This window comes from Sorghum bicolor, chromosome 7, assembly GCF_000003195.3.
Source record: "Sorghum bicolor cultivar BTx623 chromosome 7, Sorghum_bicolor_NCBIv3, whole genome shotgun sequence".
Lineage (NCBI taxonomy): Eukaryota > Viridiplantae > Streptophyta > Magnoliopsida > Poales > Poaceae > Sorghum > Sorghum bicolor.
Window position 1 is genome coordinate 63,914,551 of NC_012876.2, and position 17,636 is coordinate 63,932,186.

Genomic DNA, 17,636 nt, shown 5'->3' on the forward strand with positions numbered 1-17,636 from the left:
TTTTCTCTTTCTTGTATACCATCCCTCTGTCCCCAAAAGAATACAATTATGAAAAACGTGTCGGTTAAACCAGTTTAAATTTGACTAAATTTATAGTAAACAACATTATTTATATCTCAAAATAAATTTATTATGGAAATATGTTCTATAACTAATCTAATGGTACTTATTTTGTTTCATGAGTATTAGAATATTTTTATACAATTTCATTCAAAGTTTAAACTGTTTGATTCCTTAAAATATGAGAATTTATATTCTTTTGTAGATGGAGGTAGTATTTGGTTAAAGTTAAGAATGTTTAATGTTTCGGGAAATGAGAACGGCGGTTAAAAAAAGCAAGGAGAGAGAGTATTTGCGAAGAACAAACTGACGCTAGCTGACGATGAATTCGACACGTTTACGTCGTACTTAGTGTCTGCCGTGCCGCGTAGCCGCCTCAGTCAAGTTGTAGGCGGTACTGTATAAAATTTAGGCATATATATACTGATATACACAATAGTACATACGTTACCACGTACTAGTGTATATATATAATATACTCATCTTTGAGTACCTGCCACTTGTGCCAAATTATATATTGTACTGTGAACAGCGCGCGCATGCAAACTAGATCTTGGACTTGGATTAATTCATCTGAACGTGGCTGCATGCGACTGCTGGGTGGCGACTGGCTGGCGGGTTGCATTGCGAGCATGCAGTTCTAGTTCTGTTGGAGATGTCTATATGAGCAAGTGATGAGCATGGAGTTGGATTAATTGTTTTGCTACTTGGCATATTGAAATATTGATCACTACCTAGCCTGACATGCTTATGATTTTCTTCAGAGCATGCATAAAGCAACAAACATGGAAGCGGGTTACTTCAGTTACAGCTACTACATGCAGGAAAGAGTTTATGTACAAGCCTGCACATAGGAGAAACATGTAGATACGTATCCGAAGGTCTAATGCTATGTGGTCGTTTGCACGTGAATAAGGGAAATGTTGCAAGAGAAGGGAAGTCTCACACGTGCACGAGATGATGGTGTACAACTAATTAAAGGAAGAAGCGTACATGGATAGGTCAGAAAATTGAAGATTAATAATAATCTAACAATTTGGCCTGGTCACGTATCTGCTTGGCCACGTTTGCAGCAGGGTGTGTGTGGGAGACTCAGACATGAGGAAGATATATTCTTCTCTTGTATAAGTTCCAATCAAATTAGATATATTTCTATTTGTATTCTAGAGTCGTGCTACATACGAAAAGACCAGCCGTCCTATAAACATAAAGAGTGACGGCCGATTGAATCACCTACAATCGAACCTTTCAAAATACATCTATATTTTATCTTTTGTCTTATTTTCCAATCTACTATTTCGTCTTATTCTTTGTTGTCGAAGATGTTCATTGCTTCAACAATGGCGAAACCTTAGATTGGTCAAGGCGGTTAGGGCAGTTCATAGCTACCACAACCACACGCCCTGAGATCTCACCGACGTGCAGTGGCGAAGCCACATACAAGGCAGTGGGTTCACATGCACCCACAAAAAAATTAAACACCATTAAGTAAATCAATTTTTCACTGTGATTATAGCTAGAGTTTATGTTTTTATAAGAGAAATGCACCACCCTTTTATTCGCTCTAGCTTCGTCACTGTCGACGTGTCTTGCGTACCGTGCTCCCAGCAAAGCTCTTCTAACGACATATCTTGTATATCACGTTCATCGCTGAAGGTACACAATATGACGTGCTCATGTGCGAACAACAGGGTTAACTAGAGTACAAGTATGTCTGGCCAACTTGCACCTGATCGAACAGTACACGCCTACATGGCGGTGTGCTGAATGTGCATGCATGCACATCCAGCGCCGCCACCTACGCGTCAACTGGTGGAAGTGCAACAACGTTGTCGTCGTCGAATGGTCAACAGTGCGCTAGCTAGCCGCCGCCCGGCGGCCCGGCCGGCCGGCCCCGGTACGTCGTCTGACCACGCACGACGAGGGTCTTGTTTAGTTCACCTTGAAAACAAAAAAGTTTTCAAGATTCTCCGTTACATCGAATCTTGTGGCACATGCATAAAACATTAAATATAGACGAAAATAAAAACTAATTACACAGTTTAGCTGTAAATCACAAGATGAATCTTTTGATCCTAGTTAGTCTATAATTAGATAATATTTGTCACAAACAAACGAAAGTGCTACAGTACCGAAAACTTTTCACTTTTCGGAACTAAACAAGGCCGAGGTAAAAGTAAAACCTCCTGCTCGCGCGTAGGTTTCGTTGGAAGGGCGATCGCGACGACGTCGCGGTCCGCCACGTCGCCGGTCCGATCCGGTCGACACACAGCGCCACAGCCGTCAAAAATACTGTAATTAATTTTCACACGCGCCTTTCGATCGTCTGTAGACGACCGTAGTCCTGGCGGCCTGTACAACGACAGCTACAGTAGTTATCAGCTTGTTTTTTTTTCTTTATTTGTTTTTGTATGTATACATCGAAGGCTACAGAGAGCTGGGATTTTTCCTACCTCGTCAACCAAACAGAGAGTGGGAAGAACGCGTTCATTGTTCGTGACAACGGCAAAGCCAGGACGTACGCGCGGTAACTTCTCGTGGATCCACCAAGGGAAGACTGTGTCTCGCCGCATGCGTGTGTGAACCGTGCTGACCGTGTTTTTTTTGTGTGTGTGTGAGAGAGAGAGAGGAAGCTGACCATGTCTGTGACTACTGTGAGCAAGAGGAATGCATGCATCAGGTCCGTTACATTGGGCCCAATCCAAATTCCAAACACGACCTATTTATGCGCGTTTGGAGGCTCAAAGTGGGCAGAACTACAGGCCGAGCGAGATACTTCCTTTTTTAAAAAAGGAAAACAAGAGAAGTTGCCCCTACTAGACTTTTATTAAAAAAAACTTATATAGTACAAAGTCTGAGTAGTACAAATCAAAAAATGAAGGAGGAATAGAAAATAAACAAGATTACACAAAGTTGTCGAGTCATAATTGTAACAGATATTTTAAGTGACTCTTAGCTCTAAACTTCACTAGTACAAAAAAGAGACAATTTCAATTAAAAACGCCCGTGAAAAGAAATCAGCGGGTCCGACTAAAAAACCATCTGTAAAAATCAATTTTTACTATCGATTTTTCTAACAAAACCGCCTGTAGAAATACATGGTTTCTACAGGCGGTTCCTTAAGAAAACCGCATGTAGAAATCATGTATTTCTACAGGCGATTGGCGGTTTTGTTAGGAAAATCGCCTGTAGAAATAATTTGACATTGAATTTTTTAAGCCTTTTAAATGACCTCGTTTTAAAAAACTTCTAAAATTAAAGTTGTAGATCTTGAAAAGTTATGAAACTTTGTAGTTGATAATTCCTTTATTTGAGATCATTTTGTCATCGAAAATTACGTTTGCATCTCACAAATTTAAAATTTAAATTTTGTAAATGACCTCAAATGGAGAAACTATCAATATAAAAGTTGTAGATCTTGAAAAGTTATCAAATGTAATACCCGATTTTAAGGACAAAACCAGATATGCACCATATGTGAGTCATAGCTGTCAAATCTCACATATAGCTATAAATAAGGTGTAATATCAAAAGACAATGTGTAAATAGATAATGTACTTAGTATAAAAGAGATAACCTGATAGCAAACAGCGGATAGACAACTCCAAACTTCGGATATTAACTTCACTCTACAGGATCCAACTGACTGGTTGATCACAAGCCCAAAACTTCTCCTGAGGGGTGTGGGGAAATAGCAAGAGTGAGTCCATGTCGAACTCCACAAGTATAGCAACTAGATTGTATATATCCCACAATCTCATGATCAAATGTGACATAAATAATGTAGAGCATTAAATAATAAATAATGAGCATATTTAACACACAAGAATCATCATCGTCGATGCAAGAATCCCCAAGGCCGCTCTTGACCGTGAGCACGGCCAGTATACTAGTTTTAACACTCTGCAGAGGTTGTACATCTTTACCCATGAGTCATGATTTAACACTCTGCAGAGGTTGTACATCTTTACCCATGAGTCATGATTTACCCTTTCGTCCGAGGCCCGTCGACCTCTTAACCCACTACCAAGGAAGGTCGGCAGGGATCACTATGAAGCCTTTCAAAAGTTCGTCTAACATGTTAGGGCCGCAAGGTTTCCTTCGCGAGCAGATATAGATACCCCCCTTCCGAATGGCACAATGACGCGCAGCCTATACACATAGGGACAGGGGCTCGCACTATACCCGTGTCGGTTCAGCCCCTCCGCCCTTTCGGGTAACCTCTAACAAGCTAGAAAAGGTCTCCATACTGAGCTAAAGCCAGAGCCATTATAGCCCTCATGGTTGCACTGTTGTCCCGGTTATCACTTACAGATAAATCATCAAGTGGCTAAAAAGTCATTTTTATCATTTATTACTTAACATTAATCTAGTCACAGGATCATGGTCACAGAATTAAAATCCAAATGCTATACTTGCCTTAATCCAAATGCTCTTGTTGATCTTGCTAATTGTCCAAGTACTGATCTTGCTTGTTGTAGCGCTCTTGATCACCACAGATTATTCACCATCTATTCTCAGTCACCAATCATCAACATACACAATTGGGACCAAACATACATGGAGCAAACAGAGCTACAATTAGAACAGTACACCAATCAGTGAAAAGGTTTGAAAATTAATCTACGTATTGCTACGAATACACATACATGAAAAACACGCTAATCGGAGCTACGCCAAAATAGAAACAACTTCAAAGGATTTACTTTAGAAGCTTTTTATTTTTAATTATATACGGTATAGAATATTCTAGAGAAATATCATGTTAAGTCAATTTGTATTTTGAATTAGAAACCAAGGTAAACTAATTATATTTTATCTATAAATCCAATTGCATAATTATTATTCAAGTTAGGATTTAAACCACGAAATTCATTAGACAGTCTTCATAGTTACTAGGGAATATCTTCAGGATATATAAAAGATAGATTTTCTTGAATTGAGGAATAAATAGACAATAGTGATTTATTGTGCATGAATGACATATACATGACATTAGCATTATCTTGAATCAATAAAATAATACACACTTTTAATCATGCCTGTATGAATTAAGCTTGTTACGTGTAAGCACTCCTATTTATTATTTTTATTGCAGGGAATCGGATATTGCACCAAAGTGATGTTAGTATGACATCAGCACATGATTTAGTCAATAGAATAATGTGAGAAGGAACTGATCCGGCCGCTAACCTTTTGTTAATCATGGTGCACTTTAGTCGTATGCTTCACCAGCTATCTCCCGAGGTCAGGACGATCACAGCTGAGATATATACTTCATGCTAGCGAACTAGGGCGCAGTGGTTGGATGTGTATAGAAGATGTAGATGAACACAAGATAGTCTGCTAGCTTATCCCTTCGTGACCGGCAACTACTAGCTTTGCGGAAGTTCCTAGCTGGAAACAGATCGATGAACTAAAACTGGTACACGACCGAAGACGGTATAGATACAGAAAAAAAACGGTGACCGTACCAGTGCTGTTTCATATCGTCGTGCTCCTCCGTACGAGAAGCAAGGCACGCGGCATGGCATGTCGAGTTGTGGACGAAGCAGCACGGCAGCGAACCAAGCATCGGCAGCGGCAGCTAGAGCTTGGGCGACGTAACCCTGGCTGATGGAGATCCCGTTGTAGAGAAAGAAAGAGAAAATATACTTTTATTTTTCTAACTTAGGAATTCTCAAATTAGAGGCTTCCATATGGTAGTTTTTGGTGTGCTTTGCCTAAGAGGTTGGTACATATATATATAGTGAGAGAAACTCTCCACCTTCACGTCAACTAGCGATATGGTACTAATTTATTTGCAACCTTCATCTTTACTAATAGGTCTAATTAATTATTAAAGCCCATCAGTAAATAAATACATGGTCTTTGAGATTTATTATGGGCTTTGACGTTGCAAACAAATAGGAAGAGGTTTATTATTTTCGGAATTAATTATTTTTGTGGATAGAAAAGTTTAGAATTAGTAGTTAAGCCACGAAAAATACTCCGAAAGCTCCAAAAATTCAGGAAAAATTCTCAGAGATATTATAGAACATGGGGAACCTGAATAAAGTTTTTGGAGCTCAAGATAAGATTGTTTGGAGCATCTAAAAATTAGATCATGCTCAGAGAAAAGTGAGAACAGAAGATGGAAAAATTCCTAAACAGTTTGTAGAGATTGCTTGATGGACGAGGAACTAAAAGAAGTGCTTTGAGTGACAAAGAAAAGACTTTAGGAAGCTCCTAGTAAAAACTTGAGCTGAGAAACAATAAATTTGGTTGATAAAGATAAAGACGTACTGGTCAACAAGGAAGATCGATCTACTAAACGCAATTTTAAAAACTTTGCTTAGTCTCAACACACAAAGGAGCAACAAGCATCACATCAAAATATATGCACCAGCATGTATGCATAATAATATTGCTAAGCCTTATGATAAATTTTAATAAAAAAATATTATTTTTCCTAAATTTTCATGAGCACAAAAATATTAAATAACTTTATCTATATTTCAAAAGGAGTAAATTTTAGGGTGTTACATCAAACTTTGTAGTTGACAACCTTTTCATTTGAATCTATTTAGTGCCTCAAATAATCAATGTATGCTCGGCTTAGGATAATATGCAGGGAACTAAACTCTAATATAGAGATAAGTGAGTGATGAGTGGAGTGGTAGAGGAGACTACGCGAGGGTGAGGTCTCGAGTTTGAATCCCACCGGCCGCGATTTTACGCGACGGAGACGGGCAATTTTTAGCGTAGGCGATTCTCAGTCCACAGCCCACCAGCGCAGGCGGTTCACCAAACCACCTGTAGAAAGGGGTTGCGAACCGCCTGTATAGTACCTCTGTGTACTAGTGCTTAACCCGAGCTAGCTCCTGTACGAAGACTATTTTGCACGATTTCACAAAATGATGTACTGAAGATTACAGTCTGTTCGCTTGAGTTTATCAGCAGAATCTGTCAACCATTCAACAATATTGTTCTCTCAAAACAAATCAACCAACAGTGACTTAATTATCAGTCAAACAAACAACACGACTCACTTCGAGTAGACCAGATAGGCTCATTGAAATGATTATTCCCTAAAAAAAGACATGAATTTGAATCTTGAACAACGGAATTGTGTCCAAGATGTTTCCTTGGATTAGATGTACTAACCTCAGCGTATTCCAGCATGACATGGCAAAAGGACAATGCATAAAGAGGTGATGCAAGGATTCCTGTGTGTCTAGATGACAAAGAAGGCAATTATAACTTTGTAATGCCATGGTCTTCCATTTCAGAAGCTCCCAAGTACTAAGACGGTCCTTTAAAGCTAACTAAAGAACACCTTCCTCTTTGGTTGATAATTTGAATTCTAGAGCCAATTATATATAGGTGACACCGGGATAGATCCTAACAAGTGTGAGTAGGCTTTACTTGATGCAAAATTAGAGGATCCCTAGATATAGCCTGGCCCATGTGTCCTTGCCTTGAATAAGTTGAATATATTCCAATTCAGAAACCAGTAATTGGTATTCAGCATGTGGGCTTCAACTAAAAGAGGGACATGAAAAAATTCAGACTTGTCTTATGCATACAGAAATTGCGGAACGTAAATGTGTTCCTCGTTGGCAAAGGAGAAAAGTTCAGGCCATTGTGCATTGAGAAGCTAGGGTACCATTCCAACATCTGACAAAAAAGACAGGTGGAACCATCACCAATTGAAGCTAAAGCCATACTCTTAAAGAAAAGAACCAAGGAATTTAAGAACATCTTTCCACCAAAAAGACCCCTTCCTATTGTTTATTGGAATATTACCATTAGTGTAGTGAGAATTCCAAAACAGTTGAACCTGAGAGATATCAGACTTGTTAAAAAACTTATGAAGATACTTAAGCAACAAACTTTCATTCTCTGTGTAAAGATTTTGAACGCCTAGGCCACCATTCTCGTTTGAATTCCAAACAAGCTTCCATGCTACTTTTGGTGGTTGTTTACAATTAATATCAGAGCCCCTCCATAAACAATGTTTCCTAAACATCTGAATAGGCTTAACCATAGTCTTGGGCAAAAGATAGATGCCCATTGTGAAAGTAGGCAAAGCACTGAGAACAACATTAGTCATTTGAAGTATACCACCTTGACTTAAGAAAGATGATATGCTCATCAACCTTGTTTCACACTTAGATACCAGAGGCCAAAAGTCAGCCATTGTGGGCTTTGTGTGACTTAAGGGAAAACCAAGAGAGCTGATGGAAGAACCAAAAGTATTTGCCTCCTCACATACATTAACTGGTGTACTATCATAGATTTAGCATAGTTAACTTTTAAGCTCGAGAGACTGAATTTGTGTCTTTATTTATTCTGCTATATAAATGATTGTCCAAGAGGTTTCAAGTTTTCGACAATGTGTGTTTTTTGAATCAGGGATTTCATTACTCAATAGACACAACTAAATTGCTGGTCTTTTCGAGAATGTGTTGCTTGGGGGGAGTACATGCATGTGTGTCGAGGTAAAACGCAAACAATGAAACAATGTTCATGCTGATGGACCAAGCTTATTAGGGTTGTGTGTGTGTGAAGGGACAGGGAGGAAATACGTTTGAGGTCCATAGAGGAAACCGAGCAAGACGTACTAAGGCCCTGTTAGATGTCTTCAAAATTTCAAAAAATTATAAGATTCTCCATCACATCGAATCTTGTGGCACATGCATGGAGCATTAAATATAGATAAAATAACTAATTGCATAATTTTTCTGTAATTCATGAGACGAATCTTTTGAGCCTAGTTAGATCATGGTTGGATAATATTTGTCAAATACAAACGAAAGTGTCCAAATCTAAAAAAAAAATAGATCTAAACAGGCCCTAAGTGGCGCGCCATGAGGAAAGAATTCCAACTCATATTGTCTTGTTTGAATGATCTGGGCTGGAAATGGCCTGGAGTTGTAGCAGTTGGGCTATCTCTGGACCTGGCCCATCAAGATGGAAGCATTCAGCAGCGGCGTGTATGGATTGAGTCAACAATCGTGGGTTCGTGACCCTAGGCCCACGAAATCGTGCGGCTATAGGTTGCTTGCCTGTGCAGAAAACTAGTTTTGAAGCAGAACAAAGTTGATGAGGCTTGACGGCCCATCTACCGATGCTGACCCACAAGGCCTTGTTCAGTTTTCAAAAAATTTTGGTTTCGGGTACTATAGCATTTAGTTTTTATTTGGTAAATATTATCCAATCATAAACTAACTAACTTCAAAAACTTTTATCTATATTTAATACTCCATACATGCTGCCGTAAGATTTGATGTGACGAGGAATCTGAAATTTTTTGTAAATTTTTTTGGGAACTAAGGGCCTATTTAGATCCCTTCAAAATTCCAATAGTCTACAAGATTCTTTGTCAAATCGAATTGCGGTACATGCATAGAATATTAAATATAGATAAACAAAATAACATATTGTACAATTTACCTATAAATTATGAGACGAATCTTTTGAGCTTAGTTAGTGCATTATTAAACACTGTTTAACGAATACAAACAAAAATGCTACAGTGTCAAAATTCGAAAACCTTTTGCATCTAAACAAGGCACTAGTCTGCTTGTCGGCATTGTTTAGTTTTTTTTTGTTTTAGGTACTGTAGCACTTTTGTTTTTATGTGGTAATTATTGTGTAATTATTGACTAACTAGGTTCAAAAGATTCATCTTGTGATTTACAGACAAACTGTACAATTAAATTTTATTTTCATTTATATTTAATGCTTCATGCATGTACCGTAAGATTGAATATTTTTTGTTGGTAGGTGAACTCAAGAATTTGGTTTCTGATCATGTGCTCGCGGCCACCGACAAGCATGTTTGGTGGGGTACTCGTGTAGGCCCTGCCCAAAATTTTTTTATTTATTCCATCGAATCTTTGAACACATACATAAAATATTAAATATAGATAAAAAAGATAAACTAATTATATAGTTTGGTGGAAAATCACGAGACGAATCTTTTAAGCCTAGTTAGTCCATTATTAGCCTTAAGTGCTACAGTAACCCGCATGCACTAATGACAGATTAATTATACTTAATAGATTTGTCTTGCATGTAATTTGTTTTTTTTATTAGTTTCTAAAACTCTTCCGATATCCTTCCGACACATCCGATGTGACACCTAAAAAAATTTCATCTCTAATCTAAGCAGACTAGAGAGAAGGGGAAGGTTTTGTTTAGTTCCCATTCTAAATCTAAAAACTTTTGATCAATCACATTGAATATATGTATGAAGTACTAAATATAGATAAAAATAAAAACTAATTATATAATTTGTCTATAAATCGCGAGATAAATTTTTAAACCTAATTAGTATATACTAATTGTCAAATAAAATTAAAATGCTACTGTAATCAAATAAAAGAACTTTTCGAAAAATAGTACGTAGTACTAGTAGCACTAGTATAGCAGATGCTCTCCTCAAGTTTAGTAGGTGGAGCCTGACGTTATACTACTAACTGCGAGCTTATCATTATGCTACTATCATGAGAAAGACGTAACAGTGATGATCTATGCATCTCGATTTATTGCTTTCAGTTTTAGCTTTATTCACCTTGAATTCCCTATAGGGACGATTGGAACTGATCTAGCACGTTTACATAGTATGTTTTTAATCTATTTATATATTTACATCTAGTATTGAAGTCAAAAGTGTACTCCCTATGTACCTAAAAGAATTAATTCCTAGAATTATTATAAGTCAAGCTTTTCAAACTTTGATCGATTTTTTTAAAAAGGTTAAAATTTATGGTAGGAAATTAATACTATTAGTTTTTTTAAAGAATATATTTTTAAAATATACTTATTTTATATTATATTTTTTGTTATACTTTTCTATAAAAATTAGTTAAACTTAAAAACATTTGAGTGATATAGATTTTAGAAATTAATTCATTTTGAACGGAAGGAGTATTTTTTTAACCGTTATTTCTTTCCACTATGCTCTTACTTACGCCTATCCCTACCACATATGACATATGTGACATAGACAAACTATATATACTCGTGCAAGTTAGAATAACGAGCATCTATAATAATCCAACTAAAGTAAAAAGGCCGAACCTAAGATGTATCTAACAAAGTTGCAATTCCAACTTTCCAAGACGCATCGTGGGAAGAAATGGCGTGATCATCGAATAAATCTTTGAGTCATAAATGTTAACACTGCATCAGTGGCGGATCCAGGATTTGGCTAAGACTAGGGCCAAATCCTAATGGCCAAATCCTAGTGGCTAAAATGGTAAAATCCAAACGCTATAACCTATAGTATAGTTTATAGGATCATATATATGCACACATGTATTTTATAGAAAATAAAAAGTCTCAAGCAAAATTGGCAAATTCAGACAAATTCTTGAACTATAATTAATAGTACGATATAATAGCTCCTGCACAGTGAGATGACGCCCGAGGATGATGGATGCTTCCTCTGCTTGCTCTTGCTCTGGATCTAGATCTGACAATGGAGGATGGATGATTCATTGTTCTAGTTTACCAACTCAAGAGAAATACGATACAATAGTCCTTGTCCTCTTCATTTAATTGGAATCAAAAGTTCATAATTAGCAGTTGAAATCAACGCAAAACAAGAAAAGTACTAAACTACTAAAATTGAAGGAATACGGGGATGTTTGGTTGCTAGCCACAATCTACCACAACTAACTTTAGGTAAGTGTGGCAAGCCACAAAAAGTGTGGCTAGCAAATTGGTTGCCACACTTTGCCATGCCTAAAGGAATCTTGCCACACTTTTTAACTCTATGACATGTGGAGCCTAAAAGAATCATGTCTAAGCTTAGTTGTGAACCAAACACTTGCCAACTTGGGCAAACTTGCCTAAGGTAAAGTATGACAAATTGTGGCTAGCAACCAAACAGCCCCTACGTACCTTCACAGCTCCAATTCACGTTGAATCACGGCTTCTGGACAGGGTGCTCTCGGCTCCTGGGTGGCAGGCGGACGTGTTTAGGGGCTGGGGCTCTATACTGGCTGCCGCTCTGTGCCCCTAGTCTGGCCTCTGACTCCGAGCGTATCTAGGCGCTGGCAGCTGGGCGGTCGTCCGATCGAGGAGCGAGCAGCCGAGCAGGGGACACGGCAGGCAGACGCAGGGGCGGCCAACCATCCTGGTGGCCAGGGCACGGAGGCCGGAGCGGCGGAGCTGAGGCAACAGGCGCGGGCGCGGGCGCGAGGCGTGCTGCTTGCGGCGGCGTGGGCACGTCCGCGCAAGGATCGGTGGACGAGTGCAGCGCTTTCTCTTCTGTAGTCTTGGTCTGCTCTAGTTTTCTCTTTAATGGGCTTCTTTCTTAGGTAAAAATGAAGAGTTGCTTCTGAAATTTTTGGGCCACGACTAGGGCCATGGCCCTGCTGGCCCTAGGCCTAGGCCCGCCCCTGCACTGCATTATATAATAATTATCTACTTAAATATCATCATATTATATGTTTGTTTGAACTCTTCTCTCTTACAGTGATCTTTTACGTATTCGAGAAAAAAAAACTTAGATTTTTTTTAGTAGGGTCAACATAATTAAAACCCGTTGTGATGACACAAATTTGGAGAGATGAGGCATATATATGGAACTGACAAAAGCGCAAGGAGGACTACTAACTCTTTACCGTACCCTGGCGCCTAGATCATTTTTATGCCTGATGCTAATTTGTTCTGTGATTTGAAAAGTACGGCTGATAAGTTTAAACAACCTATGTTAGGTGGTTAGAACTACTCACGCATTTATATTTGGTTTCTCATCATCAGCTCGCGGCCACCACCGACATGTTTAGTGGTGCAAAGAGAAGGGGGAAACACGGACTACTAGTACGTGGTAGCACTGTATAACAGCAGATGCTCTGTTCAAGTTTGTTCATTTGATGAAAAATCATGGCTAAAAGTACTATTTGCTAATTTATTATAGAAACAAATTGTTGAATGGAGGATAGATAGATAAACTCAAACGAACAGGCTTAATTAAGTGGAGCTTGACGTTATACTAGTAACTAGCAGTTTATTATTATTACCACCTGTAAGACCCGTGGCCGCCGACGATCGCCGACGACGTGAGAGAGACAGGAAGTACGCAGGGGGATTCGGTCGACCGAGCAGAGGAACCTCTGGCTCGAGTTCTTTGCCTTGTAATCAAATTATGTATGTCCTCTTCCAACGAGTGTTCAGAATATATGACTTAGGTAGCTGGCCACGCAGGGCCCACATGTCATTGTCTAGCTATTACATGAATGGCGAAATACGTTTTCAGTCCTTGGACACGTCCTTCATGCTACAGCCGTGACATATATACATCAGAAATGCAATTCCAACTTTCCATACTATATGTAACGATCCCATACTATATGTAAATTGTGATTACAAAAGTTAGAAATACAAGCATCTATATTCCAACGAGAATACAAAGTTAGAATCTAAGATATGTGCAACAATATATGAAATGCAATTCCAACTTTCCAAGCGTCGTTGGTTATCTATTTAAATATCGTCGAAGTTTCAGCAAAATTAATTTTGGAGAGTGCTATGGGACTGATCAAGCGCAAGGAGTACTATTACTAAGAGCATCTCCAATTGTTTGGAAAAATTGACTTGGGATGGATTAATCATGTGGACAACAACCGGACAACTTTTGCACTGCACTAGAATTGCATTTGCATCATTAATTATTGCTTGAGGACAGCACGGGACGAGTGAGTATATACTAGTAGCAGCAGAATCTGAGGTGATGAAAACATGATCTTAGCGAGGTGACGCTTATCAGTACTAACAAACAAGCGACGAATATATATAAATTGCTGCCAACTACTGTACACTAGACTGCGTCATGCATATATGCGTGCCGTGTGCGTGCATCGCGTACGCGGTGTGGTGGTGGTGGTGGTGGTTTATTTATTTGCCGTCGCAATTCCGTGCTTGAATTCTCGCTCGTTTGCCGGCCGGCCGGCCCGTCCGTTGGATCCGGCAAATCCGTGTGTGGTGCCGACAGTGATAGTATGGTTTTGTTCCCCTGCGCTGCGCCCGCCCGCACGCCGCTCGTATTATTAATTCCTCGTAATAAGGCCTTGTTCAGTTCGCAAAAACCGGTGAAAAACAGTACTGTAGCATTTTCGTTTTTATTTGACAAACATTGTCCAATTATAGAGTAACTAGGCTCAAAAGATTCATCTTGCGGTTTACAGATAAACTGTGCAAATAGTTTTTGTTTTCATGTATATTTAATGCTCCATGCATGTGCCGTAAGATTCGATGTGACGGGAAATCTTGAAAAATTTTGCGAACTAAACAAGAACTAACTGTGGCGGTTGTTGTTTCTGCGTCGCTCTAGTACAGTAGTAGTAGTACGTCCGCGTCTCTCCGCCCGATCCGGCCGGATGGTGATGAGTGACTGGCCATGGGCGCCTGCAGCTCGCTCTCACCACGACGACCTACCTCATTCGTTTGGGCCTTGTTTAATTCAAAAAAATTTACAAAATAGGAATAGTAGCACTTTCGTTTGTATTTGATAAATATTGTCCAATTATGGACTAACTAGGCTCAAAAGATTCGTCTCGTCAATTCCGACTAAACTGTGCAATTAGTTTTAATTTTCATCTATATTTAATACAGATTTGATGTGACGGAGAATCTGAAAAAATTTGCAAAATTTTTTCAGAAACTAAACAAGACCTTGGCTCATACATTATAGAAAAAAATATTATTGATTAACGCACCACACATATGCGGCCTGCGTGCCTCGCCAGTTCGGTTGTGAGGGTACGGCCTTGTTTAATTCTGAAAAGTGAAAAGTTTTCAGTATTATAGCATTTCGTTTGTTTGTGACAAATATTATCCAATCATATACTAACTAGAATCAAAAGATTCGTCTCGTGATTTTACAGCTAAACTGCGCAATTAGCTTTTGCTTTTGTTTATATTTAATGTTTCATACATGCACCACAAGATTCGATGTGACGAGAAATTTTGAAAACTTTTTGATTTTCAAGGTGAACTAAACAAGGCCCTACTTGGAGAAGTTGTGGGCCACGCGGCGTCTGCCCGAACTTGTAACCAAACAGGCACACGGCGGTGCGTGGGTCTCCATCGCCTGGCCGGCCGGTACTACAAGACGGAACAATTAATAATGGTTGACAAGCTAAGGTCTTGTTTAGTTTTCAAAAAATTTTGCAAAATTTTTCAGATTCCTCGTCACATCGAATCTTTAGACACATGTATGAAGTATTAAATATAGACAAAAATAAAAACTAATTGCACAGTTTGGTCGAAATTGACGAGACGAATCTTTTGAGCCTAGTTAGTCTATGATTGGACAATATTTGTCAAATACAAACGAAAGAGCTACAGTGTCGATTTTGCAAAATATTTTGGAACCTAAGGGACAAAATTAATAAAGTTGTTGGATCACAGCAGCACAGCCACAGGCCTACCGGTCAGCCACACCGTCGTCGTCGTCGTCGTCTTGTCCGTGTCGTCCGTGTGCGTGCGAAGGACCGGGAGAGATATTCGACACGGCGCACGTGGAATTGCAAGCAGCTAGCAGCTAGCTTGATCAGAATCAGACCTCTCTCTACCTGTGCCTTTGGCTGTGCATGGGGGAGGCATCGAGTCGATCGAGTGGCAGCCACGAAAGGCAGGCAGGCAGCCATGACCATGAGGCCACGGGCGGGCTGGCGACGTGAGCAGTGACGGAGGCGACCCGGCATCCTTTCGTTGTAACTAGTGTTTGTTTTGAGTTTGATGAGAAAGATTGGAAGCCCCACGGACACGGGTGAGCACGTCACGTGATGCTAACTACTCCAACGCCTAGCTATTTATTCAGCATCAGATCACTTTGCTCCATCTCGTCCTCACGCTGCATGCTAAGGTCTTGTTTATTTCAATTTTCTTTTTTTTTTGCAAAATATACACTGTAACACTTTCATTTATATTTAACAAATATTAACTAATCATATAGATTAACTAGGTTCAAAAGATTCACCTTATAAATTACAGATAAATTATATAATTAATTATTTTTTATCTAAATTTAATATTTATGTATATGTCACAAGATTCGATATATGATAGAAAATTTGAAAATTTTTACAAATACTTTTAGCTAAACAAGTCCTAACAGTAAAGAAAAACAAATCTTTCAATCAGCTTTTTCTCAGACTTGGCAGTCTACTAGCCGAAAGTGCTAGTTCTACACTAGACGACAGGGCCCAGGCACGTCACCTTTACAGCTCGATCATGTAACGGCGTCCTCAAGGTAACTTGCAAGCTATACGACACTTAGAAATAAAAGTTATTATATTAAAATAATAATAAAAAACTAATACGGTAATGAAACGTTTACGTGAGCGGTAAGAGACTTGTTTTTACGAGATCATAATAAATAGCGGGAAGTTGCTAGCTATTTTTCTCTTTTTTTAATAGTCCATAAAATTCTTCATAGACGTGCCATTTGAAAACCATGAGAGAAGCCCTAAGGTTCTCCACAGTGTGAGTGGTGTTTAGTACTGTTCACATATGACAGTCCTAATGATGCTTGATTGGGGTTAGGACTGCAGTCTGTAAGTGATGCTAGAAAAAGTATCGTCCGATCTATCTTCTATCAGCAGTCTGACTAAAGTGTTGGGTGTGGTCTTACACAACAATACAATACTGGTTCTTTATTATTTGGAGCACCTGCGCAACTATGTTCTTCGCTCCTATTTTTTTGGTAGAGCTTCAAATTGGCACCGCCTGTGGAGTGACTCTTGAATGCTCTCTCTCCTCTTTTGGCACCACTCAAGCATAACATTGTGGAAGGCCTAAGGGCTTCCTCAATTCTCCACGTTGGTGTGCTGTCCTGTCATCCTCTAACTGTAGATCAAGATTCCATGGCATACATGGGGTGTTTGGTTCCCACCATCACACGCCAAGCCACATCCAGGGTTGCCACATAGTCGTCAAGTACTCCAAGTAATACTTGGTTAGTGATTAAAGTTAGAGCACTCCCGATGTAGACACTGCAATGGTTTCTATAGTCATTTATTATCTCTTTATTTATTGAACTTTGCTCGCGTGACACTATATTTATTGAGGAAAGAGAGAGCAAATTCAAGAAATGGAGTCTTAGATACAAACGACGTCCATCCTCGCATTGATGCGTGAGAAACCAGCCTTGTTCGTGTTGAGGAAGACTCTGATAGTTTCCATCAACCCCATGCACATTCCCTTTCCTTTCCATCGCAACCGTGCGAGGGCTTGTGAAATCACGAGCGCAGCTTCATCTCCTCCTGCGCCTCGGCAAACCGCGCCGCATTGTTGCGCTTGGGCTTGCCGCCTCGCCGTCATCGGTGGTGCCTTCGCGGAAGTGGTCGAGCCGCGCCCCTACGCATGCGCCCGACTGCGCTCAGGCCCGCTGCCTTACCATGGTGTTCATGTGGATCCTGCCCGGCAGAGCTCGTAGCCGCGTCCATCTTAGCTTGTGTGCGGCTGCCCATCGCCGCCGCCTGCGGAGGTCATGACCGCCTGGCGAATCTTGTGTCGAACCTGCCTGATGGAGATTGTTGCCGCGTCTGCCCTGCCTCACCACGTTCGCCTAGTTC